This window comes from Oncorhynchus mykiss, chromosome 17 (assembly GCF_013265735.2).
Source record: "Oncorhynchus mykiss isolate Arlee chromosome 17, USDA_OmykA_1.1, whole genome shotgun sequence".
Lineage (NCBI taxonomy): Eukaryota > Metazoa > Chordata > Actinopteri > Salmoniformes > Salmonidae > Oncorhynchus > Oncorhynchus mykiss.
Window position 1 is genome coordinate 80,424,153 of NC_048581.1, and position 25,589 is coordinate 80,449,741.

General features: G+C 45.2%; 29 non-coding genes across 29 annotated transcripts; 16 read left to right on the forward strand and 13 right to left on the reverse strand.

The window, feature by feature from the left end:
- Window positions 1-707: 707 nt before the first annotated feature.
- On the forward strand, window positions 708-780 carry trnak-cuu. The gene has a single exon. It is a non-coding gene; the product is annotated as a tRNA-Lys (tRNA).
- Window positions 781-1,688: 908 nt separating this feature from the next.
- On the forward strand, window positions 1,689-1,761 carry trnak-cuu. Its single transcript has one exon. It is a non-coding gene; the product is annotated as a tRNA-Lys (tRNA).
- A 1,702-nt stretch (window positions 1,762-3,463) lies between these two features.
- Window positions 3,464-3,536, forward strand: trnak-cuu. Its single transcript has one exon. It is a non-coding gene; the product is annotated as a tRNA-Lys (tRNA).
- Window positions 3,537-3,791: 255 nt separating this feature from the next.
- On the reverse strand, window positions 3,792-3,885 carry trnai-uau. Its single transcript has 2 exons — window positions 3,848-3,885; window positions 3,792-3,827 (listed from the first exon to the last, which is right to left on the reverse strand). It is a non-coding gene; the product is annotated as a tRNA-Ile (tRNA).
- Window positions 3,886-4,951: 1,066 nt separating this feature from the next.
- trnak-cuu lies at window positions 4,952-5,024 on the forward strand. The gene has a single exon. It is a non-coding gene; the product is annotated as a tRNA-Lys (tRNA).
- A 1,234-nt stretch (window positions 5,025-6,258) lies between these two features.
- Window positions 6,259-6,352, reverse strand: trnai-uau. The gene is made up of 2 exons: window positions 6,315-6,352; window positions 6,259-6,294 (listed from the first exon to the last, which is right to left on the reverse strand). It is a non-coding gene; the product is annotated as a tRNA-Ile (tRNA).
- Window positions 6,353-8,047: 1,695 nt separating this feature from the next.
- On the reverse strand, window positions 8,048-8,141 carry trnai-uau. The gene is made up of 2 exons: window positions 8,104-8,141; window positions 8,048-8,083 (listed from the first exon to the last, which is right to left on the reverse strand). It is a non-coding gene; the product is annotated as a tRNA-Ile (tRNA).
- A 1,064-nt stretch (window positions 8,142-9,205) lies between these two features.
- On the forward strand, window positions 9,206-9,278 carry trnak-cuu. The gene has a single exon. It is a non-coding gene; the product is annotated as a tRNA-Lys (tRNA).
- Window positions 9,279-10,183: 905 nt separating this feature from the next.
- On the forward strand, window positions 10,184-10,256 carry trnak-cuu. Its single transcript has one exon. It is a non-coding gene; the product is annotated as a tRNA-Lys (tRNA).
- A 905-nt stretch (window positions 10,257-11,161) lies between these two features.
- On the forward strand, window positions 11,162-11,234 carry trnak-cuu. Its single transcript has one exon. It is a non-coding gene; the product is annotated as a tRNA-Lys (tRNA).
- Window positions 11,235-11,488: 254 nt separating this feature from the next.
- trnai-uau lies at window positions 11,489-11,582 on the reverse strand. Its single transcript has 2 exons — window positions 11,545-11,582; window positions 11,489-11,524 (listed from the first exon to the last, which is right to left on the reverse strand). It is a non-coding gene; the product is annotated as a tRNA-Ile (tRNA).
- Window positions 11,583-12,645: 1,063 nt separating this feature from the next.
- Window positions 12,646-12,718, forward strand: trnat-cgu. Its single transcript has one exon. It is a non-coding gene; the product is annotated as a tRNA-Lys (tRNA).
- A 254-nt stretch (window positions 12,719-12,972) lies between these two features.
- trnai-uau lies at window positions 12,973-13,066 on the reverse strand. The gene is made up of 2 exons: window positions 13,029-13,066; window positions 12,973-13,008 (listed from the first exon to the last, which is right to left on the reverse strand). It is a non-coding gene; the product is annotated as a tRNA-Ile (tRNA).
- A 1,064-nt stretch (window positions 13,067-14,130) lies between these two features.
- On the forward strand, window positions 14,131-14,203 carry trnak-cuu. The gene has a single exon. It is a non-coding gene; the product is annotated as a tRNA-Lys (tRNA).
- A 255-nt stretch (window positions 14,204-14,458) lies between these two features.
- On the reverse strand, window positions 14,459-14,552 carry trnai-uau. Its single transcript has 2 exons — window positions 14,515-14,552; window positions 14,459-14,494 (listed from the first exon to the last, which is right to left on the reverse strand). It is a non-coding gene; the product is annotated as a tRNA-Ile (tRNA).
- Window positions 14,553-15,109: 557 nt separating this feature from the next.
- trnak-cuu lies at window positions 15,110-15,182 on the forward strand. The gene has a single exon. It is a non-coding gene; the product is annotated as a tRNA-Lys (tRNA).
- A 712-nt stretch (window positions 15,183-15,894) lies between these two features.
- trnai-uau lies at window positions 15,895-15,988 on the reverse strand. Its single transcript has 2 exons — window positions 15,951-15,988; window positions 15,895-15,930 (listed from the first exon to the last, which is right to left on the reverse strand). It is a non-coding gene; the product is annotated as a tRNA-Ile (tRNA).
- A 1,064-nt stretch (window positions 15,989-17,052) lies between these two features.
- trnak-cuu lies at window positions 17,053-17,125 on the forward strand. Its single transcript has one exon. It is a non-coding gene; the product is annotated as a tRNA-Lys (tRNA).
- A 254-nt stretch (window positions 17,126-17,379) lies between these two features.
- On the reverse strand, window positions 17,380-17,473 carry trnai-uau. The gene is made up of 2 exons: window positions 17,436-17,473; window positions 17,380-17,415 (listed from the first exon to the last, which is right to left on the reverse strand). It is a non-coding gene; the product is annotated as a tRNA-Ile (tRNA).
- Window positions 17,474-18,358: 885 nt separating this feature from the next.
- trnai-uau lies at window positions 18,359-18,452 on the reverse strand. The gene is made up of 2 exons: window positions 18,415-18,452; window positions 18,359-18,394 (listed from the first exon to the last, which is right to left on the reverse strand). It is a non-coding gene; the product is annotated as a tRNA-Ile (tRNA).
- Window positions 18,453-19,516: 1,064 nt separating this feature from the next.
- Window positions 19,517-19,589, forward strand: trnak-cuu. Its single transcript has one exon. It is a non-coding gene; the product is annotated as a tRNA-Lys (tRNA).
- A 254-nt stretch (window positions 19,590-19,843) lies between these two features.
- trnai-uau lies at window positions 19,844-19,937 on the reverse strand. Its single transcript has 2 exons — window positions 19,900-19,937; window positions 19,844-19,879 (listed from the first exon to the last, which is right to left on the reverse strand). It is a non-coding gene; the product is annotated as a tRNA-Ile (tRNA).
- A 558-nt stretch (window positions 19,938-20,495) lies between these two features.
- On the forward strand, window positions 20,496-20,568 carry trnak-cuu. The gene has a single exon. It is a non-coding gene; the product is annotated as a tRNA-Lys (tRNA).
- Window positions 20,569-21,800: 1,232 nt separating this feature from the next.
- trnai-uau lies at window positions 21,801-21,894 on the reverse strand. Its single transcript has 2 exons — window positions 21,857-21,894; window positions 21,801-21,836 (listed from the first exon to the last, which is right to left on the reverse strand). It is a non-coding gene; the product is annotated as a tRNA-Ile (tRNA).
- Window positions 21,895-22,499: 605 nt separating this feature from the next.
- Window positions 22,500-22,572, forward strand: trnak-cuu. Its single transcript has one exon. It is a non-coding gene; the product is annotated as a tRNA-Lys (tRNA).
- Window positions 22,573-22,827: 255 nt separating this feature from the next.
- Window positions 22,828-22,921, reverse strand: trnai-uau. Its single transcript has 2 exons — window positions 22,884-22,921; window positions 22,828-22,863 (listed from the first exon to the last, which is right to left on the reverse strand). It is a non-coding gene; the product is annotated as a tRNA-Ile (tRNA).
- A 1,064-nt stretch (window positions 22,922-23,985) lies between these two features.
- Window positions 23,986-24,058, forward strand: trnak-cuu. Its single transcript has one exon. It is a non-coding gene; the product is annotated as a tRNA-Lys (tRNA).
- Window positions 24,059-24,312: 254 nt separating this feature from the next.
- On the reverse strand, window positions 24,313-24,406 carry trnai-uau. Its single transcript has 2 exons — window positions 24,369-24,406; window positions 24,313-24,348 (listed from the first exon to the last, which is right to left on the reverse strand). It is a non-coding gene; the product is annotated as a tRNA-Ile (tRNA).
- A 557-nt stretch (window positions 24,407-24,963) lies between these two features.
- On the forward strand, window positions 24,964-25,036 carry trnak-cuu. Its single transcript has one exon. It is a non-coding gene; the product is annotated as a tRNA-Lys (tRNA).
- The last annotated feature ends 553 nt before the right edge of the window (window positions 25,037-25,589 follow it).

Here is a 25,589-nt window from a genome sequence, read left to right on the forward strand (position 1 = left end):
GGTCAGAGGGTTCAAGAAAAGCACTTGCTCCTGGTGAGGCTCGAACTCACAACTTCAGCATTGCTTCACTGCATACTGCTGTATAAGTACCACGCGCTAACCGACTGCGCAACAGCAGCTATGCAAAACACTGTCACTGATCACCATATTTTGCACAAACATAGCTGTACGATATTCAGTACAAGTCAGTACTATACTTGACCTGCCTGGCAAGCTCAGGCGTTTGAGCATGAGCCTCTTAATCTCAGAATCGTAGGGTCGATACCACAAATGGGCTGATTCTTGTCTGAGCCGAAGCACCAACTCACTTTGCAAACAGCCATTCACCTGGACTTTCGAGCAGACTTGCCACCCTGCATAGCTGGTGATAGAGAAGACTATGGATTTGAATCCTAGCTGTGCCTGCACTCTGACCTGTTATCTCAATAACATACCAATTAATTATGAAACATCCTCCTAAGTGTATTGCATTAAAATGCTCCTTTTCTGGACAAGAAATAGACAGTGAGAGGGTTCAAGAGGAATACTTGCTCCTGGTGGATCTTGAACGCACAACCTTGTCATCTAATTGCTGTTTACTGCTGTATAAGTACAACACGCTAACAGATTGCACCACAGGATCCATCAACAACACCTTCACTAATCACCATATTTTGCACAAACGGAGCTGTACGATATTCAGACCAAGTCAAAATTACTGGTGAGGTACCTAGCTAGCTCAGTCGGTAGAGCATGAGACTCTTAATCTCAGGGTCGTGGGTTCGAGCCCCACGTTGGGTGATTTTTTTTTCTCTGCCTTAGTACAAACTCACTTTGCGAACAGCCAAACGCATTGCTGATGTGTCAGGCAAAGCTGGTAATGCAGAGGAATATGCATTTGAATCGTAGCTGTGCCTGCACTCTCACCTGTTATCTCTATGACATACCAATTACTTCTGAAATAGATTGAATAAATGATCCTTTTCTGGACAAGAAATAGAGGGTCAGAGGGTTCAAGAAAAGCACTTGCTCCTGGTGAGGCTCGAACTCACAACTTCGGCATTGCTTCACTGCATACTGCTGTATAAGTACCACGCGCTAACCGACTGCGCAACAGCAGCTATGCAAAACACTGTCACTGATCACCATATTTTGCACAAACATAGCTGTACGATATTCAGTACAAGTCAGTACTATACTTGACCTGCCTGGCAAGCTCAGGCGTTTGAGCATGAGCCTCTTAATCTCAGAATCGTAGGGTCGATACCACAAATGGGCTGATTCTTGTCTGAGCCGAAGCACCAACTCACTTTGCAAACAGCCATTCACCTGGACTTTCGAGCAGACTTGCCACCCTGCATAGCTGGTGATAGAGAAGACTATGGATTTGAATCCTAGCTGTGCCTGCACTCTGACCTGTTATCTCAATAACATACCAATTAATTATGAAACATCCTCCTAAGTGTATTGCATTAAAATGCTCCTTTTCTGGACAAGAAATAGACAGTGAGAGGGTTCAAGAGGAATACTTGCTCCTGGTGGATCTTGAACGCACAACCTTGTCATCTAATTGCTGTATACTGCTGTATAAGTACAACACGCTAACAGATTGCACCACAGGATCCATCAACAACACCTTCACTAATCACCATATTTTGCACAAACGGAGCTGTATGATATTCGGACCAAGTCAAAATTACTGTTGAGGTACCTAGCTAGCTCAGTCGGTAGAGCATGAGACTCTTAATCTCAGGGTCGTGGGTTCGATCCCCACGTTGGGTGATTTTTTTTCTCTGCCTTTGCGAACAGCCAAACGCATTGCTGATGTGTCAGGCAAAGCTGGTAATGCAGAGGAATATGCATTTGAATCGTAGCTGTGCCTGCACTCTCACCTGTTATCTCTATGACATACCAATTACTTCTGAAATAGATTGAATAAATGATCCTTTTCTGGACAAGAAATAGACAGTCAGAGGGTTCAAGAAAAGCACTTGATCCTGGTGAGGCTCGAACTCACAACCTCGGCGTTGCTTTACTGCTGTATAAGTATCACACGCTAACCGACAGCGCCACAGGAGCTATGCAAAGCACTGTCACTGATCACCATATTTTCACAAACAAAGCTGTACGATATTCAGTCCAAGTCAGTACTACAATTGACCTGCCTGGCAAGCTCAGGCGTTTGAGCTTGAGCCTCAGAATCGTAGGGTCGATACCACAAATGGGCTTATTCTTGTCTGAGCCAAAGCACCAACTCACTTTGCAAACAGCCATTCACCTGGACTTTTGAGTAGGCTTGCCACCCTGCATTGCTGACGTGTCTGGCATAGCTGGTGATAGAGAAGACTATGGATTTGAATCCTAGCTGTGCCTGCACTCTGACCTGTTATCTCAACAACATACCAATTAATTATGAAACGTCCTCCTAAGTGTATTGCATTAAAATGATCCTTTTCTGGACAAGAAATAGACAGTGAGAGGGTTCAAGAGGAATACTTGCTCCTGGTGGATCTTGAACCGTTGAGGTGCCTAGCTAGCTCAGTCGGAAGAGCACGAGACTCTTAATCTCAGGGTCGTGGGTTAGAGCCCCACGTTGGGTGATTATTTTCTCTGCCGAAGTACCAACTCTCTTTGCGAACAGCCAAACGGTTGGATTTTTGAGCAGGCTTGCCACCCTGCATTGCTGATGTGTCAGGCAAAACTGGTAATGCAGAAGACTATGCATTTGAATCGTAGCTCTGCCTGCACTCTGACCTTTTATCTCAACGACATACCAATTACTTATGAAATAGATTAAATAAATGATCCTTTTCTGGACAAGAAATAGACAGAGGGTTCAAGAAAAGCAGTTGCTCCTGGTCAGGTACGAATTCACAACTTTGGCATTGCTTCACTGCATACTGCTGTATAAGTACCACGCGCAAACCAACTGCGCCATAGGAGCTATGCAAAGCACTGTCACTGATCACCACAATTGACCTGCCTGGCAAGCTCAGGCGTTTGAGCATGAGCCTCTTAATCTCAGAATCGTAGGGTCGATACCACAAATGGGCTGATACTTGTCTGAGCCGAAGCACCAACTAAATTTGCAAACAGCCGTTCACATGGACTTTCGAGCAGACTTGCCACCCTGCATTGCTGGTGATAGAGAAGACTATGGATTTGAATCCTAGCTGTGCCTGCACTCTGACCTGTTATCTCAATAACATACCAATTAATTATGAAACGCCCTCCTAAGTGTATTGCATTAAAATGCTCCTTTTCTGGACAAGAAATAGACAGTGAGAGGGTTCAAGAGGAATACTTGCTCCTGGTGGATCTTGAACGCACAACCTTGTCATCTAATTGCTGTATACTGCTGTATAAGTACAACACGCTAACAGATTGCACCACAGGATCCATCAACAACACCTTCACTAATCACCATATTTTGCACAAACGGAGCTGTACGATATTCGGACCAAGTCAAAATGACTGTTGAGGTACCTAGCTTGCTCAGTCGGTAGAGCATGAGACTCTTAATTTCAGGGTCGTGGGTTCGAGCCCCACGTTGGGTGATTTTTTTTCTCTGCCGAAGTACAAACTCACTTTGCGAACAGCCAAACGCTTGGATTTTCGAGCAGGCTTGCCACCCTGCATTGCTGATGTGTCAGGCAAAGCTGGTAATGCAGAGGAATATGCATCTGAATCGTAGCTGTGCCTGCACTCTGACCTGTTATCTCTATGACATACCAATTACTTATGAAATAGATTGAATAAATGATCCTTTTCTGGACAAGAAATAGACAGTCAGAGGGTTCAAGAAAAGCACTTGCTCCTGGTGAGGCTCGAACTCACAACCTCGGCATTGCTTCACTGCATACTGCTGTATAAGTACCACGCGCTAACCGACTGCGCCACAGGAGCTACGCAGAGCACTGTCACTGATCACCATATTTTGCACAAACGGAGCTGTACGATATTCGGACCAAGTTAAAATTACCGTTGAGGTGCCTAGCTAGCTCAGTCGGAAGAGCACGAGACTCTTAGTCTCAGGGTCGTGGGTTAGAGCCCCACGTTGGGTGATTATTTTCTCTGCCGAAGTACCAACTCTCTTTGCGAACAGCCAAACGGTTGGATTTTTGAGCAGGCTTGCCACCCTGCATTGCTGATGTGTCAGGCAAAACTGGTAATGCAGAAGACTATGCATTTGAATCGTAGCTCTGCCTGCACTCTGACCTTTTATCTCAACGACATACCAATTACTTATGAAATAGATTAAATAAATGATCCTTTTCTGGACAAGAAATAGACAGTCAGAGGGTTCAAGAAAAGCAGTTGCTCCTGGTCAGGTACGAATTCACAACTTTGTGGCATTGCTTCACTGCATACTGCTGTATAAGTACCACGCGCAAACCAACTGCGCCGTAGGAGCTATGCAAAGCACTGTCACTGATCACCACAATTGACCTGCCTGGCAAGCTCAGGCGTTTGAGCATGAGCCTCTTAATCTCAGAATCGTAGGGTCGATACCACAAATGGGCTGATACTTGTCTGAGCCGAAGCACCAACTAAATTTGCAAACAGCCGTTCACATGGACTTTCGAGCAGACTTGCCACCCTACATTGCTGACGTGTCTGGCATTGCTGGTGATAGAGAAGACTATGGATTTGAATCCTAGCTGTGCCTGCACTCTGACCTGTTATCTCAATAACATACCAATTAATTATGAAACATCCTCCTAAGTGTATTGAATTAAAATGCTCCTTTTCTGGACAAGAAATAGACAGGGAGAGGGTTCAAGAGGAATACTTGCTCCTGGTGGATCTTGAACGCACAACCTTGTCATCTAATTGCTGTATACTGCTGTATAAGTACAACACGCTAACAGATTGCACCATAGGATCCATCAACAACACCTTCACTAATCACCATATTTTGCACAAACGGAGCTGTACGATATTCGAACCAAGTCAAACTGACTGATGAGGTACCTAGCTAGCTCAGTCGGTAGAGCATGAGACTCTTAATCTCAGGGTCGTGGGTTCGAGCCCCACGTTGGGTGATTATTTTCTCTGCCGAAGTACCAACTCTCTTTGCGAACAGCCAAACGGTTGGATTTTTGAGCAGGCTTGCCACCCTGCATTGCTGATGTGTCAGGCAAAACTGGTAATGCAGAAGACTATGCATTTGAATCGTAGCTCTGCCTGCACTCTGACCTTTTATCTCAACGACATACCAATTACTTATGAAATAGATTAAATAAATGATCCTTTTCTGGACAAGAAATAGACAGTCAGAGGGTTCAAGAAAAGCAGTTGCTCCTGGTCAGGTACGAATTCACAACTTTGGCATTGCTTCACTGCATACTGCTGTATAAGTACCACGCGCAAACCAACTGCGCCGTAGGAGCTATGCAAAGCACTGTGACTGATCACCACAATTGACCTGCCTGGCAAGCTCAGGCGTTTGAGCATGAGCCTCTTAATCTCAGAATCGTAGGGTCGATACCACAAATGGGCTGATACTTGTCTGAGCCGAAGCACCAACTAAATTTGCAAACAGCCATTCACATGGACTTTCGAGCAGACTTGCCACCCTGCATTGCTGACGTGTCTGGCATTGCTGGTGATAGAGAAGACTATGGATTTGAATCCTAGCTGTGCCTGCACTCTGACCTGTTATCTCAATAACATACCCATTAATTATGAAACATCCTCCTAAGTGTATTGAATTAAAATGCTCCTTTTCTGGACAAGAAATAGACAGGGAGAGGGTTCAAGAGGAATACTTGCTCCTGGTGGATCTTGAACGCACAACCTTGTCATCTAATTGCTGTATACTGCTGTATAAGTCCAACACGCTAACAGATTGAACCATAGGATCCATCAACAACACCTTCACTAATCACCATATTTTGCACAAACGGAGCTGTACGATATTCGGACCAAGTCAAAATGTCTGATGAGGTACCTAGCTAGCTCAATGGGTAGAGCATGAGACTCTTAATCGCAGGTTCGTGGGTTCAAGCCCCACGTTGGGTGATTTTTTTTCTCTGCCGAAGTACAAACTCACTTTGCGAACAGCCAAACGCTTGGATTTTCGAGCAGGCTTGCCACCCTGCATTGCCGATGTGTCAGGCAAAGCTGGTAATGCAGAGGAATATGCATTTGAATCGTAGCTGTGCCTGCACTCTGACCTGTTATCTCTATGACATACCAATTACTTATGAAATAGATTGAATAAATTATCCTTTTCTGGACAAGAAATTGACAGTCAGAGGGTTCAAGAAATGCACTTGCTCCTGGTGAGGCTCGAACTCACAACCTCGGCATTGCTTCCTTGCATACTGCTGTATAAGTACCACGCGCTAACCGACTGCGCCACAGGAGCTACGCAAAGCACTGTCACTGATCACCATATTTTGCACAAACGGAGCTGTACGATATTCGGACCAAGTTAAAATTACCGTTGAGGTGCCTAGCTAGCTCAGTCGGAAGAGCACGAGACTCTTAATCTCAGGGTCGTGGGTTAGAGCCCCACGTTGGGTGATTATTTTCTCTGCCGAAGTACCAACTCTCTTTGCGAACAGCCAAACGGTTGGATTTTTGAGCAGGCTTGCCACCCTGCATTGCTGATGTGTCAGGCAAAACTGGTAATGCAGAAGACTATGCATTTGAATCGTAGCTCTGCCTGCACTCTGACCTTTTATCTCAACGACATACCAATTACTTATGAAATAGATTAAATAAATGATCCTTTTCTGGACAAGAAATAGACAGTCAGAGGGTTCAAGAAAAGCAGTTGCTCCTGGTCAGGTACGAATTCACAACTTTGGCATTGCTTCACTGCATACTGCTGTATAAGTACCACGTGCAAACCAACTGCGCCGTAGGAGCTATGCAAAGCACTGTCACTGATCACCACAATTGACCTGCCTGGCAAGCTCAGGCGTTTGAGCATGAGCCTCTTAATCTCAGAATCGTAGGGTCGATACCACAAATGGGCTGATACTTGTCTGAGCCGAAGCACCAACTAAATTTGCAAACAGCCGTTCACATGGACTTTCGAGCAGACTTGCCACCCTGCATTGCTGACGTGTCTGGCATTGCTGGTGATAGAGAAGACTATGGATTTGAATCCTAGCTGTGCCTGCACTCTGACCTGTTATCTCAATAACATACCCATTAATTATGAAACATCCTCCTAAGTGTATTGAATTAAAATGCTCCTTTTCTGGACAAGAAATAGACAGGGAGAGGGTTCAAGAGGAATACTTGCTCCTGGTGGATCTTGAACGCACAACCTTGTCATCTAATTGCTGTATACTGCTGTATAAGTCCAACACGCTAACAGATTGAACCATAGGATCCATCAACAACACCTTCACTAATCACCATATTTTGCACAAACGGAGCTGTACGATATTCGGACCAAGTCATAATGTCTGATGAGGTACCTAGCTAGCTCAGTGGGTAGAGCATGAGACTCTTAATCGCAGGTTCGTGGGTTCAAGCCCCACGTTGGGTGAAAAAAGTGAAGTACAAACTCACTTTGCGAACAGCCAAACGCTTGGATTTTCGAGCAGGCTTGCCACCCTGCATTGCCGATGTGTCAGGCAAAGCTGGTAATGCAGAGGAATATGCATTTGAATCGTAGCTGTGCCTGCACTCTGACCTGTTATCTCTATGACATACCAATTACTTATGAAATAGATTGAATAAATTATCCTTTTCTGGACAAGAAATTGACAGTCAGAGGGTTCAAGAAATGCACTTGCTCCTGGTGAGGCTCTTAATCTCAGGGTCGTGGGTTCGAGCCCCACGTTGGGTGATTTTTTTTCTATGCCGAAGTACAAACTCTCTTTGCGAACAGCCAAACGGTTGGATTTTTGAGCAGGCTTGCCACCCTGCATTGCTGATGTGTCAGGCAAAACTGGTAATGCAGAAGACTATGCATTTGAATCGTAGCTCTGCCTGCACTCTGACCTTTTATCTCAACGACATACCAATTACTTATGAAATAGATTAAATAAATGATCCTTTTCTGGACAAGAAATAGACAGTCAGAGGGTTCAAGAAAGGCACTTGCTCCTGGTGAGGCTCGAACTCACAACCTCGGCATTGCTTCACTGCATACTGCTGTATAAGTACCACGCGCTAACCGACTGCGCCACAGGAGCTACGCAAAGCACTGTCACTGATCACCATATTTTGCACAAACGGAGCTGTATGGTATTCAGACCAAGTTAAAATTACCGTTGAGGTGCCTAGCTAGCTCAGTCGGAAGAGCACGAGACTCTTAATCTCAGGGTCGTGGGTTAGAGCCCCACGTTGGGTGATTATTTTCTCTGCCGAAGTACCAACTCTCTTTGCGAACAGCCAAACGGTTGGATTTTTGAGCATGCTTGCCACCCTGCATTGCTGATGTGTCAGGCAAAACTGGTAATGCAGAAGACTATGCATTTGAATCGTAGCTCTGCCTGCACTCTGACCTTTTATCTCAACGACATACCAATTACTTATGAAATAGATTAAATAAATGATCCTTTTCTGGACATGAAATAGACAGTTAGAGGGTTCAAGAAAAGCAGTTGCTCCTGGTCAGGTACGAATTCACAACTTTGGCATTGCTTCACTGCATACTGCTGTATAAGTACCACGTGCAAACCAACTGCGCCGTAGGAGCTATGCAAAGCACTGTCACTGATCACCACAATTGACCTGCCTGGCAAGCTCAGGCGTTTGAGCATGAGCCTCTTAATCTCAGAATCGTAGGGTCGATACCACAAATGGGCTGATACTTGTCTGAGCCGAAGCACCAACTAAATTTGCAAACAGCCGTTCACATGGACTTTCGAGCAGACTTGCCACCCTGCATTGCTGACGTGTCTGGCATTGCTGGTGATAGAGAAGACTATGGATTTGAATCCTAGCTGTGCCTGCACTCTGACCTGTTATCTCAATAACATACCAATTAATTATGAAACATCCTCCTAAGTGTATTGAATTAAAATGCTCCTTTCCTGGACAAGAAATAGACAGGGAGAGGGTTCAAGAGGAATACTTGCTCCTGGTGGATCTTGAACGCACAACCTTGTCATCTAATTGCTGTATACTGCTGTATAAGTACAACACGCTAACAGATTGCACCATAGGATCCATCAACAACACCTTCACTAATCACCATATTTTGCACAAACGGAGCTGTACGATATTCGGACCAAGTCAAAATGACTGATGAGGTACCTAGCTAGCTCAGTCGGTAGAGCATGAGACTCTTAATCTCAGGGTCGTGGGTTCGAGCCCCACGTTGGGTGATTTTTTTCTCTGCCGAAGTACAAACTCACTTTGCGAACAGCCAAACGCTTGGATTTTCGAGCAGGCTTGCCACCCTGCATTGCTGATGTGTCAGGCAAAGCTGGTAATGCAGAGGAATATGCATTTGAATTGTAGCTGTGCCTGCACTCTGACCTGTTATCTCTATGACATACCAATTACATGTGAAATAGATTGAATAAATGATCATTTTCTGGACAAGAAATAGACAGTCAGAGGGTTCAAGAAAAGCAGTTGCTCCTGGTCAGGTACGAATTCACAACTTTGGCATTGCTTCACTGCATACTGCTTTATAAGTACCACGCGCAAACCAACTGCGCCGTAGGAGCTATGCAAAGCACTGTCACTGATCACCACAATTGACCTGCCTGGCAAGCTCAGGTGTTTGAGCATGAGCCTCTTAATCTCAGAATCGTAGGGTCGATACCACAAATGGGCTGATACTTGTCTGAGCCTAGCACCAACTAAATTTGCAAACAGCCGTTCACATGGACTTTCGAGCAGACTTGCCACCCTGCATTGCTGACGTGTCTGGCATTGCTGGTGATAGAGAAGACTATGGATTTGAATCCTAGCTGTGCCTGCACTCTGACCTGTTATCTCAATAACATACCAATTAATTATGAAACATCCTCCTAAGTGTATTGAATTAAAATGCTCCTTTTCTGGACAAGAAATAGACAGGGAGAGGGTTCAAGAGGAATACTTGCTCCTGGTGGATCTTGAACGCACAACCTTGTCATCTAATTGCTGTATACTGCTGTATAAGTACAACACGCTAACAGATTGCACCATAGGATCCATCAACAACACCTTCACTAATCACCATATTTTGCACAAACGGAGCTGTACGATATTCGGACCAAGTCAAAATGACCGATGAGGTACCTAGCTAGCTCAGTCGGTAGAGCATGAGACTCTTAATCTCAGGGTCGTGGGTTCGAGCCCCACGTTGGGTGATTTTTTTCTCTGCCGAAGTACAAACTCACTTTGCGAACAGCCAAACGCTTGGATTTTCGAGCAGGCTTGCCACCCTGCATTGCTGATGTGTCAGGCAAAGCTGGTAATGCAGAGGAATATGCATTTGAATTGTAGCTGTGCCTGCACTCTGACCTGTTATCTCTATGACATACCAATTACATGTGAAATAGATTGAATAAATGATCATTTTCTGGACAAGAAATAGACAGTCAGAGGGTTCAAGAAAAGCAGTTGCTCCTGGTCAGGTACGAATTCACAACTTTGGCATTGCTTCACTGCATACTGCTTTATAAGTACCACGCGCAAACCAACTGCGCCGTAGGAGCTATGCAAAGCACTGTCACTGATCACCACAATTGACCTGCCTGGCAAGCTCAGGCGTTTGAGCATGAGCCTCTTAATCTCAGAATCGTAGGGTCGATACCACAAATGGGCTGATACTTGTCTGAGCCTAGCACCAACTAAATTTGCAAACAGCCGTTCACATGGACTTTCGAGCAGACTTGCCACCCTGCATTGCTGACGTGTCTGGCATTGCTGGTGATAGAGAAGACTATGGATTTGAATCCTAGCTGTGCCTGCACTCTGACCTGTTATCTCAATAACATACCAATTAATTATGAAACATCCTCCTAAGTGTATTGAATTAAAATGCTCCTTTTCTGGACAAGAAATAGACAGGGAGAGGGTTCAAGAGGAATACTTGCTCCTGGTGGATCTTGAACGCACAACCTTGTCATCTAATTGCTGTATACTGCTGTATAAGTACAACACGCTAACAGATTGCACCATAGGATCCATCAACAACACCTTCACTAATCACCATATTTTGCACAAACGGAGCTGTACGATATTCGGACCAAGTCAAAATGACCGATGAGGTACCTAGCTAGCTCAGTCGGTAGAGCATGAGACTCTTAATCTCAGGGTCGTGGGTTAGAGCCCCACGTTGGGTGATTATTTTCTCTGCCGAAGTACAAACTCACTTTGCGAACAGCCAAACGCTTGGATTTTCGAGCAGGCTTGCCACCCTGCATTGCTGATGTGTCAGGCAAAGCTGGTAATGCAGAGGAATATGCATTTGAATCGTAGCTGTGCCTGCACTCTGACCTGCTATCTCTATGACATACCAATTACTTATGAAATAGATTGAATAAATGATCCTTTTCTGGACAAGAAATAGACAGTCAGAGGGTTCAAGAAAAGCACTTGCTCCTGGTGAGGCTCGAACTCACAACCTCGGCATTGCTTCACTGCATACTGCTGTATAAGTACCACGCGCTAACCGACTGCGCCACAGGAGCTACGCAAAGCACTGTCACTGATCACCATATTTTGCACAAACGGAGCTGTACGATATTCGGACCAAGTTAAAATTACCGTTGAGGTGCCTAGCTAGCTCAGTCGGAAGAGCACGAGACTCTTCATCTCAGGGTCGTGGGTTAGAGCCCCACGTTGGGTGATTATTTTCTCTGCCGAAGTACCAACTCTCTTTGCGAACAGCCAAACGGTTGGATTTTTGAGCAGGCTTGCCACCCTGCATTGCTGATGTGTCAGGCAAAGCTGGTAATGCAGAGGAATATGCATTTGAATCGTAGCTCTGCCTGCACTCTGACCTTTTATCTCAACGACATACCAATTACTTATGAAATAGATTTAATAAATTATCCTTTTCTGGACAAGAAATAGACAGTCAGAGGGTTCAAGAAAAGCAGTTGCTCCTGGTCAGGTACGAATTCACAACTTTGGCATTGCTTCACTGCATACTGCTGTATAAGTACCACGTGCAAACCAACTGCGCCGTAGGAGCTATGCAAAGCACTGTCACTGATCACCACAATTGACCTGCCTGGCAAGCTCAGGCGTTTGAGCATGAGCCTCTTAATCTCAGAATCGTAGGGTCGATACCACAAATGGGCTGATACTTGTCTGAGCCAAGCACCAACTAAATTTGCAAACAGCCGTTCACATGGACTTTCGAGCAGACTTGCCACCCTGCATTGCTGACGTGTCTGGCATTGCTGGTGATAGAGAAGACTATGGATTTGAATCCTAGCTGTGCCTGCACTCTGACCTGTTATCTCAATAACATACCAATTAATTAAGAAAAATCCTCCTAAGTGTATTGAATTAAAATGCTCCTTTTCTGGACAAGAAATAGACAGGGAGAGGGTTCAAGAGGAATACTTGCTCCTGGTGGATCTTGAACGCACAACCTTGTCATCTAATTGCTGTATACTGCTGTATAAGTACAACACGCTAACAGATTGCACCATAGGATCCATCAACAACACCTTCACTAATCAACATATTTTGCACAAACGGAGCTGTACGATATTCGGACCAAGTCAAAATGACTGATGAGGTACCTAGCTAGCTCAGTCGGTAGAGCATGAGACTCTTAATCTCAGGGTCGTGGGTTAGAGCCCCACGTTGGGTGATTATTTTCTCTGCCGAAGTACCAACTCTCTTTGCGAACAGCCAAACGCTTGGATTTTTGAGCAGGCTTGCCACCCTGCATTGCTGATGTGTCAGGCAAAGCTGGTAATGCAGAGGAATATGCATTTGAATTGTAGCTGTGCCTGCACTCTGACCTGTTATCTCTATGACATACCAATTACATGTGAAATAGATTGAATAAATGATCATTTTCTGGACAGGAAATAGACAGTCAGAGGGTTCAAGAAAAGCACTTGCTCCTGGTGAGGCTCGAACTCACAACCTCGGCATTGCTTCACTGCATACTGCTGTATAAGTACCACGCGCTAACCGACTGCGCCACAGGAGCTACGCAAAGCACTGTCACTGATCACCATATTTTGCACAAACGGAGCTGTACGATATTCGGACCAAGTTAAAATTACCGTTGAGGTGCCTAGCTAGCTCAGTCGGAAGAGCACGAGACTCTTCATCTCAGGGTCGTGGGTTAGAGCCCCACGTTGGGTGATTATTTTCTCTGCCGAAGTACCAACTCTCTTTGCGAACAGCCAAACGGTTGGATTTTTGAGCAGGCTTGCCACCCTGCATTGCTGATGTGTCAGGCAAAACTGGTAATGCAGAAGACTATGCATTTGAATCGTAGCTCTGCCTGCAATCTGACCTTTTATCTCAACGACATACCAATTACTTATGAAATAGATTAAATAAATGATCCTTTTCTGGACAAGAAATAGACAGTCAGAGGGTTCAAGAAAAGCAGTTGCTCCTGGTCAGGTACGAATTCACAACTTTGGCATTGCTTCACTGCATACTGCTGTATAAGTACCACGTGCAAACCAACTGCGCCGTAGGAGCTATGCAAAGCACTGTCACTGATCACCACAATTGACCTGCCTGGCAAGCTCAGGCGTTTGAGCATGAGCCTCTTAATCTCAGAATCGTAGGGTCGATACCACAAATGGGCTGATACTTGTCTGAGCCGAAGCACCAACTAAATTTGCAAACAGCCGTTCACATGGACTTTTGAGCAGACTTGCCACCCTGCATTGCTGACGTGTCTGGCATTGCTGGTGATAGAGAAGACTATGGATTTGAATCCTAGCTGTGCCTGCACTCTGACCTGTTATCTCAATAACATACCAATTAATTATGAAACATCCTCCTAAGTGTATTGAATTAAAATGCTCCTTTTCTGGACAAGAAATAGACAGGGAGAGGGTTCAAGAGGAATACTTGCTCCTGGTGGATCTTGAACGCACAACCTTGTCATCTAATTGCTGTATACTGCTGTATAAGTACAACACGCTAACAGATTGCACCATAGGATCCATCAACAACACCTTCACTAATCACCATATTTTGCACAAACGGAGCTGTACGATATTCGGACCAAGTCAAAATGACCGATGAGGTACCTAGCTAGCTCAGTCGGTAGAGCATGAGACTCTTAATCTCAGGGTCGTGGGTTCGAGCCCCACGTTGGGTGATTTTTTTTCTCTGCCGAAGTACAAACTCACTTTGCGAACAGCCAAACGCTTGGATTTTCGAGCAGGCTTTCCACCCTGTATTGCTGATGTGTCAGGCAAAGCTGGTAATGCAGAGGAATATGCATTTGAATCGTAGCTGTGCCTGCACTCTGACCTGTTATCTCTATGACATACCAATTACTTATGAAATAGATTGAATAAATGATCATTTTCTGGACAAGAAATAGACAGTCAGAGGGTTCAAGAAAAGCACTTGCTCCTGGTGAGGCTCGAACTCACAACCTCGGCATTGCTTCACTGCATACTGCTGTATAAGTACCACGCGCTAACCGACTGCGCCACAGGAGCTACGCAAAGCACTGTCACTGATCACCACAATTGACCTGCCTGGCAAGCTCAGGCGTTTGAGCATGAGCCTCTTAATCTCAGAATCGTAGGGTCGATACCACAAATGGGCTGATACTTGTCTGAGCCAAGCACCAACTAAATTTGCAAACAGCCGTTCACATGGACTTTCGAGCAGACTTGCCACCCTGCATTGCTGACGTGTCTGGCATTGCTGGTGATAGAGAAGACTATGGATTTGAATCCTAGCTGTGCCTGCACTCTGACCTGTTATCTCAATAACATACCAATTAATTATGAAACATCCTCCTAAGTGTATTGAATTAAAATGCTCCTTTTCTGGACAAGAAATAGACAGGGAGAGGGTTCAAGAGGAATACTTGCTCCTGGTGGATCTTGAACGCACAACCTTGTCATCTAATTGCTGTATACTGCTGTATAAGTACAACACGCTAACAGATTGCACCATAGGATCCATCAACAACACCTTCACTAATCACCATATTTTGCACAAACGGAGCTGTACGATATTCGGACCAAGTCAAAATGACCGATGAGGTACCTAGCTAGCTCAGTCGGTAGAGCATGAGACTCTTAATCTCAGGGTCGTGGGTTAGAGCCCCACGTTGGGTGATTATTTTCTCTGCCGAAGTACCAACTCTCTTTGCGAACAGCCAAACGGTTGGATTTTTGAGCAGGCTTGCCACCCTGCATTGCTGATGTGTCAGGCAAAACTGGTAATGCAGAAGACTATGCATTTGAATCGTAGCTCTGCCTGCAATCTGACCTTTTATCTCAACGACATACCAATTACTTATGAAATAGATTAAATAAATGATCCTTTTCTGGACAAGAAATAGACAGTCAGAGGGTTCAAGAAAAGCAGTTGCTCCTGGTCAGGTACGAATTCACAACTTTGGCATTGCTTCACTGCATACTGCTGTATAAGTACCACGTGCAAACCAACTGCGCCGTAGGAGCTATGCAAAGCACTGTCACTGATCACCACAATTGACCTGCCTGGCAAGCTCAGGCGTTTGAGCATGAGCCTCTTAATCTCAGAATCGTAGGGTCGATACCACAAATGGGCTGATACTTGTCTGAGCCAAGCACCAACTAAATTTGCAAACAGCCGTTCACATGGACTTTCGAGCAGACTTGCCACCCTGTATTGCTGATGTGTCAGGCAAAGCTGGTAATGCAGAGGAATATGCATTTGAATCGTAGCTGTGCCTGCACTCTGACCTGTTATCTCTATGACATACCAATTACTTATGAAATAGATTGAATAAATGATCCTTTTCTGGACAAGAAATAGACAGTCAGAGGGTTCAAGAAAAGCACTTGCTCCTGGTGAGGCTCGAACTCACAACCTCGGCATTGCTTCACTGCATACTGCTGTATAAGTACCACGCGCTAACCGACTGCGCCACAGGAGCTACGCAAAGCACTGTCACTGATCACCATATTTTGCACAAACGGAGCTGTACGATATTCGGACCAAGTTAAAATTACCGTTGAGTTGCCTAGCTAGCTCAGTCGGAAGAGCACGAGACTCTTCATCTCAGGGTCGTGGGTTAGAGCCCCACGTTGGGTGATTATTTTCTCTGCCGAAGTACAAACTCACTTTGCGAACAGCGAAACGCTTGGATTTTCGAGCAGGCTTGCCACCCTGCATTGCTGATGTGTCAGGCAAAGCTGGTAATGCAGAGGAATATGCATTTGAATCGTAGCTGTGCCTGCACTCTGACCTGTTATCTCTATGACATACCAATTACTTATGAAATAGATTGAATAAATTATCCTTTTCTGGACAAGAAATAGACAGTCAGAGGGTTCAAGAAAAGCAGTTGCTCCTGGTCAGGTACGAATTCACAACTTTGGCATTGCTTCACTGCATACTGCTGTATAAGTACCACGCGCAAACCAACTGCGCCGTAGGAGCTATGCAAAGCACTGTCACCGATCACCACAATTGACCTGCCTGGCAAGCTCAGGCGTTTGAGCATGAGCCTCTTAATCTCAGAATCGTAGGGTCGATACCACAAATGGGCTGATACTTGTCTGAGCCGAAGCACCAACTAAATTTGCAAACAGCCGTTCACATGGACTTTCGAGCAGACTTGCCACCCTGCATTGCTGACGTGTCTGGCATTGCTGGTGGTAGAGAAGACTATGGATTTGAATCCTAGCTGTGCCTGCACTCTGACCTGTTATCTCAATAACATACCAATTAATTATGAAACATCCTCCTAAGTGTATTGAATTAAAATGCTCCTTTTCTGGACAAGAAATAGACAGGGAGAGGGTTCAAGAGGAATACTTGCTCCTGGTGGATCTTGAACGCACAACCTTGTCATCTAATTGCTGTATACTGCTGTATAAGTACAACACGCTAACAGATTGCACCATAGGATCCATCAACAACACCTTCACTAATCACCATATTTTGCACAAACGGAGCTGTACGATATTCGGACCAAGTCAAAATGACCGATGAGGTACCTAGCTAGCTCAGTCGGTAGAGCATGAGACTCTTAATCTCAGGGTCGTGGGTTCGAGCCCCACGTTGGGTGACTTTTTTCTCTGCCGAAGTACAAACTCACTTTGCGAACAGCCAAACGCTTGGATTTTCGAGCAGGCTTGCCACCCTGCATTGCTGATGTGTCAGGCAAAGCTGGTAATGCAGAGGAATATGCATTTGAATCGTAGCTGTGCCTGCACTCTGACCTGTTATCTCTATGACATACCAATTACTTATGAAATAGATTGAATAAATTATCATTTTCTGGACAAGAAATAGACAGTCAGAGGGTTCAAGAAAAGCACTTGCTCCTGGTGAGGCTCGAACTCACAACCTCGGCATTGCTTCACTGCATACTGCTGTATAAGTACCACGCGCTAACCGACTGCGCCACAGGAGCTACGCAAAGCACTGTCACTGATCACCACAATTGACCTGCCTGGCAAGCTCAGGCGTTTGAGCATGAGCCTCTTAATCTCAGAATCGTAGGGTCGATACCACAAATGGGCTGATACTTGTCTGAGCCGAAGCACCAACTAAATTTGCAAACAGCCGTTCACATGGACTTTCGAGCAGACTTGCCACCCTGCATTGCTGACGTGTCTGGCATTGCTGGTGATAGAGAAGACTATGGATTTGAATCCTAGCTGTGCCTGCACTCTGACCTGTTATCTCAATAACATACCAATTAATTATGAAACATCCTCCTAAGTGTATTGAATTAAAATGCTCCTTTTCTGGACAAGAAATAGACAGGGAGAGGGTTCAAGAGGAATACTTGCTCCTGGTGGATCTTGAACGCACAACCTTGTCATCTAATTGCTGTATACTGCTGTATAAGTACAACACGCTAACAGATTGCACCATAGGATCCATCAACAACACCTTCACTAATCACCATATTTTGCACAAACGGAGCTGTACGATATTCGGACCAAGTCAAAATGACTGATGAGGTACCTAGCTAGCTCAGTCGGTGTAGCATGAGACTCTTAATCTCAGGGTCGTGGGTTCGAGCCCCACGTTGGGTGATTTTTTTCTCTGCCGAAGTACAAACTGACTTTGCGAACAGCCAAACGCTTGGATTTTCGAGCAGGCTTGCCACCCTGTATTGCTGATGTGTCAGGCAAAGCTGGTAATGCAGAGGAATATGCATTTGAATCGTAGCTGTGCCTGCACTCTGACCTGTTATCTCTATGACATACCAATTACTTATGAAATAGATTGAATAAATGATCCTTTTCTGGACAAGAAATAGACAGTCAGAGGGTTCAAGAAAAGCACTTGCTCCTGGTGAGGCTCGAACTCACAACCTCGGCATTGCTTCACTGCATACTGCTGTATAAGTACCACGCGCTAACCGACTGCGCCACAGGAGCTACGCAAAGCACTGTCACTGATCACCATATTTTGCACAAACGGAGCTGTACGATATTCGGACCAAGTTAAAATTACCGTTGAGGTGCCTAGCTAGCTCAGTCGGAAGAGCACGAGACTCTTCATCTCAGGGTCGTGGGTTAGAGCCCCACGTTGGGTGATTATTTTCTCTGCCGAAGTACAAACTCACTTTGCGAACAGCGAAACGCTTGGATTTTCGAGCAGGCTTGCCACCCTGCATTGCTGATGTGTCAGGCAAAGCTGGTAATGCAGAGGAATATGCATTTGAATCGTAGCTGTGCCTGCACTCTGACCTGTTATCTCTATGACATACCAATTACTTATGAAATAGATTGAATAAATTATCCTTTTCTGGACAAGAAATAGACAGTCAGAGGGTTCAAGAAAAGCAGTTGCTCCTGGTCAGGTACGAATTCACAACTTTGGCATTGCTTCACTGCATACTGCTGTATAAGTACCACGCGCAAACCAACTGCGCCGTAGGAGCTATGCAAAGCACTGTCACCGATCACCACAATTGACCTGCCTGGCAAGCTCAGGCGTTTGAGCATGAGCCTCTTAATCTCAGAATCGTAGGGTCGATACCACAAATGGGCTGATACTTGTCTGAGCCGAAGCACCAACTAAATTTGCAAACAGCCGTTCACATGGACTTTCGAGCAGACTTGCCACCCTGCATTGCTGACGTGTCTGGCATTGCTGGTGATAGAGAAGACTATGGATTTGAATCCTAGCTGTGCCTGCACTCTGACCTGTTATCTCAATAACATACCAATTAATTATGAAACATCCTCCTAAGTGTATTGAATTAAAATGCTCCTTTTCTGGACAAGAAATAGACAGGGAGAGGGTTCAAGAGGAATACTTGCTCCTGGTGGATCTTGAACGCACAACCTTGTCATCTAATTGCTGTATACTGCTGTATAAGTACAACACGCTAACAGATTGCACCATAGGATCCATCAACAACACCTTCACTAATCACCATATTTTGCACAAACGGAGCTGTACGATATTCGGACCAAGTCAAAATGACCGATGAGGTACCTAGCTAGCTCAGTCGGTAGAGCATGAGACTCTTAATCTCAGGGTCGTGGGTTCGAGCCCCACGTTGGGTGACTTTTTTCTCTGCCGAAGTACAAACTCACTTTGCGAACAGCCAAACGCTTGGATTTTCGAGCAGGCTTGCCACCCTGCATTGCTGATGTGTCAGGCAAAGCTGGTAATGCAGAGGAATATGCATTTGAATCGTAGCTGTGCCTGCACTCTGACCTGTTATCTCTATGACATACCAATTACTTATGAAATAGATTGAATAAATTATCATTTTCTGGACAAGAAATAGACAGTCAGAGGGTTCAAGAAAAGCACTTGCTCCTGGTGAGGCTCGAACTCACAACCTCGGCATTGCTTCACTGCATACTGCTGTATAAGTACCACGCGCTAACCGACTGCGCCACAGGAGCTACGCAAAGCACTGTCACTGATCACCACAATTGACCTGCCTGGCAAGCTCAGGCGTTTGAGCATGAGCCTCTTAATCTCAGAATCGTAGGGTCGATACCACAAATGGGCTGATACTTGTCTGAGCCGAAGCACCAACTAAATTTGCAAACAGCCGTTCACATGGACTTTCGAGCAGACTTGCCACCCTGCATTGCTGACGTGTCTGGCATTGCTGGTGATAGAGAAGACTATGGATTTGAATCCTAGCTGTGCCTGCACTCTGACCTGTTATCTCAATAACATACCAATTAATTATGAAACATCCTCCTAAGTGTATTGAATTAAAATGCTCCTTTTCTGGACAAGAAATAGACAGGGAGAGGGTTCAAGAGGAATACTTGCTCCTGGTGGATCTTGAACGCACAACCTTGTCATCTAATTGCTGTATACTGCTGTATAAGTACAACACGCTAAAAGATTGCACCATAGGATCCATCAACAACACCTTCACTAATCACCATATTTTGCACAAACGGAGCTGTACGATATTCGGACCAAGTCAAAATGACCGATGAGGTACCTAGCTAGCTCAGTCGGTAGAGCATGAGACTCTTAATCTCAGGGTCGTGGGTTAGAGCCCCACGTTGGGTGATTATTTTCTCTGCCGAAGTACCAACTCTCTTTGCGAACAGCCAAACGGTTGGATTTTTGAGCAGGCTTGCCACCCTGCATTGCTGATGTGTCAGGCAAAACTGGTAATGCAGAAGACTATGCATTTGAATCGTAGCTCTGCCTGCAATCTGACCTTTTATCTCAACGACATACCAATTACTTATGAAATAGATTAAATAAATGATCCTTTTCTGGACAAGAAATAGACAGTCAGAGGGTTCAAGAAAAGCAGTTGCTCCTGGTCAGGTACGAATTCACAACTTTGGCATTGCTTCACTGCATACTGCTGTATAAATACCACGTGCAAACCAACTGCGCCGTAGGAGCTATGCAAAGCACTGTCACTGATCACCACAATTGACCTGCCTGGCAAGCTCAGGCGTTTGAGCATGAGCCTCTTAATCTCAGAATCGTAGGGTCGATACCACAAATGGGCTGATACTTGTCTGAGCCAAGCACCAACTAAATTTGCAAACAGCCGTTCACATGGACTTTCGAGCAGACTTGCCACCCTGCATTGCTGACGTGTCTGGCATTGCTGGTGATAGAGAAGACTATGGATTTGAATCCTAGCTGTGCCTGCACTCTGACCTGTTATCTCAATAACATACCAATTAATTATGAAACATCCTCCTAAGTGTATTGAATTAAAATGCTCCTTTTCTGGACAAGAAATAGACAGGGAGAGGGTTCAAGAGGAATACTTGCTCCTGGTGGATCTTGAACGCACAACCTTGTCATCTAATTGCTGTATACTGCTGTATAAGTACAACACGCTAACAGATTGCACCATAGGATCCATCAACAACGCCTTCACTAATCACCATATTTTGCACAAACGGAGCTGTACGATATTCGGACCAAGTCAAAATGACTGATGAGGTACCTAGCTAGCTCAGTCGGTGTAGCATGAGACTCTTAATCTCAGGGTCGTGGGTTCGAGCCCCACGTTGGGTGATTTTTTTCTCTGCCGAAGTACAAACTCACTTTGCGAACAGCCAAACGCTTGGATTTTCGAGCAGGCTTGCCACCCTGTATTGCTGATGTGTCAGGCAAAGCTGGTAATGCAGAGGAATATGCATTTGAATCGTAGCTGTGCCTGCACTCTGACCTGTTATCTCTATGACATACCAATTACTTATGAAATAGATTGAATAAATGATCCTTTTCTGGACAAGAAATAGACAGTCAGAGGGTTCAAGAAAAGCACTTGCTCCTGGTGAGGCTCGAACTCACAACCTCGGCATTGCTTCACTGCATACTGCTGTATAAGTACCACGCGCTAACCGACTGCGCCACAGGAGCTACGCAAAGCACTGTCACTGATCACCATATTTTGCACAAACGGAGCTGTACGATATTCGGACCAAGTTAAAATTACCGTTGAGGTGCCTAGCTAGCTCAGTCGGAAGAGCACGAGACTCTTCATCTCAGGGTCGTGGGTTAGAGCCCCACGTTGGGTGATTATTTTCTCTGCCGAAGTACCAACTCACTTTGCGAAAAGCCAAACGGTTGGATTTTTGAGCAGGCTTGCCACCCTGCATTGCTGATGTGTCAGGCAAAACTGGTAATGCAGAAGACTATGCATTTGAATCGTAGCTCTGCCTGCAATCTGACCTGTTATCTCAATAACATACCAATTAATTATGAAACATCCTCCTAAGTGTATTGAATTAAAATGCTCCTTTTCTGGACAAGAAATAGACAGGGAGAGGGTTCAAGAGGAATACTTGCTCCTGGTGGATCTTGAACGCACAACCTTGTCATCTAATTGCTGTATACTGCTGTATAAGTACAACACGCTAACAGATTGCACCATAGGATCCATCAACAACACCTTCACTAATCACCATATTTTGCACAAACGGAGCTGTACGATATTCGGACCAAGTCAAAATGACCGATGAGGTACCTAGCTAGCTCAGTCGGTAGAGCATGAGACTCTTAATCTCAGGGTCGTGGGTTCGAGCCCCACGTTGGGTGATTTTTTTTCTCTGCCGAAGTACAAACTCACTTTGCGAACAGCCAAACGCTTGGATTTTCGAGCAGGCTTGCCACCCTGTATTGCTGATGTGTCAGGCAAAGCTGGTAATGCAGAGGAATATGCATTTGAATCGTAGCTGTGCCTGCACTCTGACCTGTTATCTCTATGACATACCAATTACTTATGAAATAGATTGAATAAATGATCCTTTTCTGGGCAAGAAATAGACAGTCAGAGGGTTCAAGAAAAGCACTTGCTCCTGGTGAGGCTCGAACTCACAACCTCGGCATTGCTTCACTGCATACTGCTGTATAAGTACCACGCGCTAACCGACTGCGCCACAGGAGCTACGCAAAGCACTGTCACTGATCACCATATTTTGCACAAACGGAGCTGTACGATATTCGGACCAAGTTAAAATTACCGTTGAGGTGCCTAGCTAGCTCAGTCGGAAGAGCACGAGACTCTTCATCTCAGGGTCGTGGGTTAGAGCCCCACGTTGGGTGATTATTTTCTCTGCCGAAGTACAAACTCACTTTGCAAACAGCGAAACGCTTGGATTTTCGAGCAGGCTTGCCACCCTGCATTGCTGATGTGTCAGGCAAAGCTGGTAATGCAGAGGAATATGCATTTGAATCGTAGCTGTGCCTGCACTCTGACCTGTTATCTCTATGACATACCAATTACTTATGAAATAGATTGAATAAATTATCCTTTTCTGGACAAGAAATAGACAGTCAGAGGGTTCAAGAAAAGCAGTTGCTCCTGGTCAGGTACGAATTCACAACTTTGGCATTGCTTCACTGCATACTGCTGTATAAGTACCACGCGCAAACCAACTGCGCCGTAGGAGCTATGCAAAGCACTGTCACCGATCACCACAATTGACCTGCCTGGCAAGCTCAGGCGTTTGAGCATGAGCCTCTTAATCTCAGAATCGTAGGGTCGATACCACAAATGGGCTGATACTTGTCTGAGCCGAAGCACCAACTAAATTTGCAAACAGCCGTTCACATGGACTTTCGAGCAGACTTGCCACCCTGCATTGCTGACGTGTCTGGCATTGCTGGTGATAGAGAAGACTATGGATTTGAATCCTAGCTGTGCCTGCACTCTGACCTGTTATCTCAATAACATACCAATTAATTATGAAACATCCTCCTAAGTGTATTGAATTAAAATGCTCCTTTTCTGGACAAGAAATAGACAGGGAGAGGGTTCAAGAGGAATACTTGCTCCTGGTGGATCTTGAACGCACAACCTTGTCATCTAATTGCTGTATACTGCTGTATAAGTACAACACGCTAACAGATTGCACCATAGGATCCATCAACAACACCTTCACTAATCACCATATTTTGCACAAACGGAGCTGTACGATATTCGGACCAAGTCAAAATGACCGATGAGGTACCTAGCTAGCTCAGTCGGTAGAGCATGAGACTCTTAATCTCAGGGTCGTGGGTTCGAGCCCCACGTTGGGTGACTTTTTTCTCTGCCGAAGTACAAACTCACTTTGCGAACAGCCAAACGCTTGGATTTTCGAGCAGGCTTGCCACCCTGCATTGCTGATGTGTCAGGCAAAGCTGGTAATGCAGAGGAATATGCATTTGAATCGTAGCTGTGCCTGCACTCTGACCTGTTATCTCTATGACATACCAATTACTTATGAAATAGATTGAATAAATGATCATTTTCTGGACAAGAAATAGACAGTCAGAGGGTTCAAGAAAAGCACTTGCTCCTGGTGAGGCTCGAACTCACAACCTCGGCATTGCTTCACTGCATACTGCTGTATAAGTACCACGCGCTAACCGACTGCGCCACAGGAGCTACGCAAAGCACTGTCACTGATCACCACAATTGACCTGCCTGGCAAGCTCAGGCGTTTGAGCATGAGCCTCTTAATCTCAGAATCGTAGGGTCGATACCACAAATGGGCTGATACTTGTCTGAGCCAAGCACCAACTAAATTTGCAAACAGCCGTTCACATGGACTTTCGAGCAGACTTGCCACCCTGCATTGCTGACGTGTCTGGCATTGCTGGTGATAGAGAAGACTATGGATTTGAATCCTAGCTGTGCCTGCACTCTGACCTGTTATCTCAATAACATACCAATTAATTATGAAACATCCTCCTAAGTGTATTGAATTAAAATGCTCCTTTTCTGGACAAGAAATAGACAGGGAGAGGGTTCAAGAGGAATACTTGCTCCTGGTGGATCTTGAACGCACAACCTTGTCATCTAATTGCTGTATACTGCTGTATAAGTACAACACGCTAACAGATTGCACCATAGGATCCATCAACAACACCTTCACTAATCACCATATTTTGCACAAACGGAGCTGTACGATATTCGGACCAAGTCAAAATGACCGATGAGGTACCTAGCTAGCTCAGTCGGTAGAGCATGAGACTCTTAATCTCAGGGTCGTGGGTTAGAGCCCCACGTTGGGTGATTATTTTCTCTGCCGAAGTACCAACTCTCTTTGCGAACAGCCAAACGCTTGGATTTTCGAGCAGGCTTGCCACCCTGCATTGCTGATGTGTCAGGCAAAGCTGGTAATGCAGAGGAATATGCATTTGAATCGTAGCTGTGCCGGCACTCTGACCTGTTATCTCTATGACATACCAATTACTTATGAAATAGATTGAATAAATTATCCTTTTCTGGACAAGAAATAGACAGTCAGAGGGTTCAAGAAAAGCAGTTGCTCCTGGTCAGGTACGAATTCACAACTTTGGCATTGCTTCACTGCATACTGCTGTATAACTACCACGCGCAAACCAACTGCGCCGTAGGAGCTATGCAAAGCACTGTCACTGATCACCACAATTGACCTGCCTGGCAAGCTCAGGCGTTTGAGCATGAGCCGCTTAATCTCAGAATCGTAGGGTCGATACCACAAATGGGCTGATACTTGTCTGAGCCAAGCACCAACTACATTTGCATTGCGGACGTGTCTGGCATTGCTGGTGATAGAGAAGACTATGGATTTGAATCCTAGCTG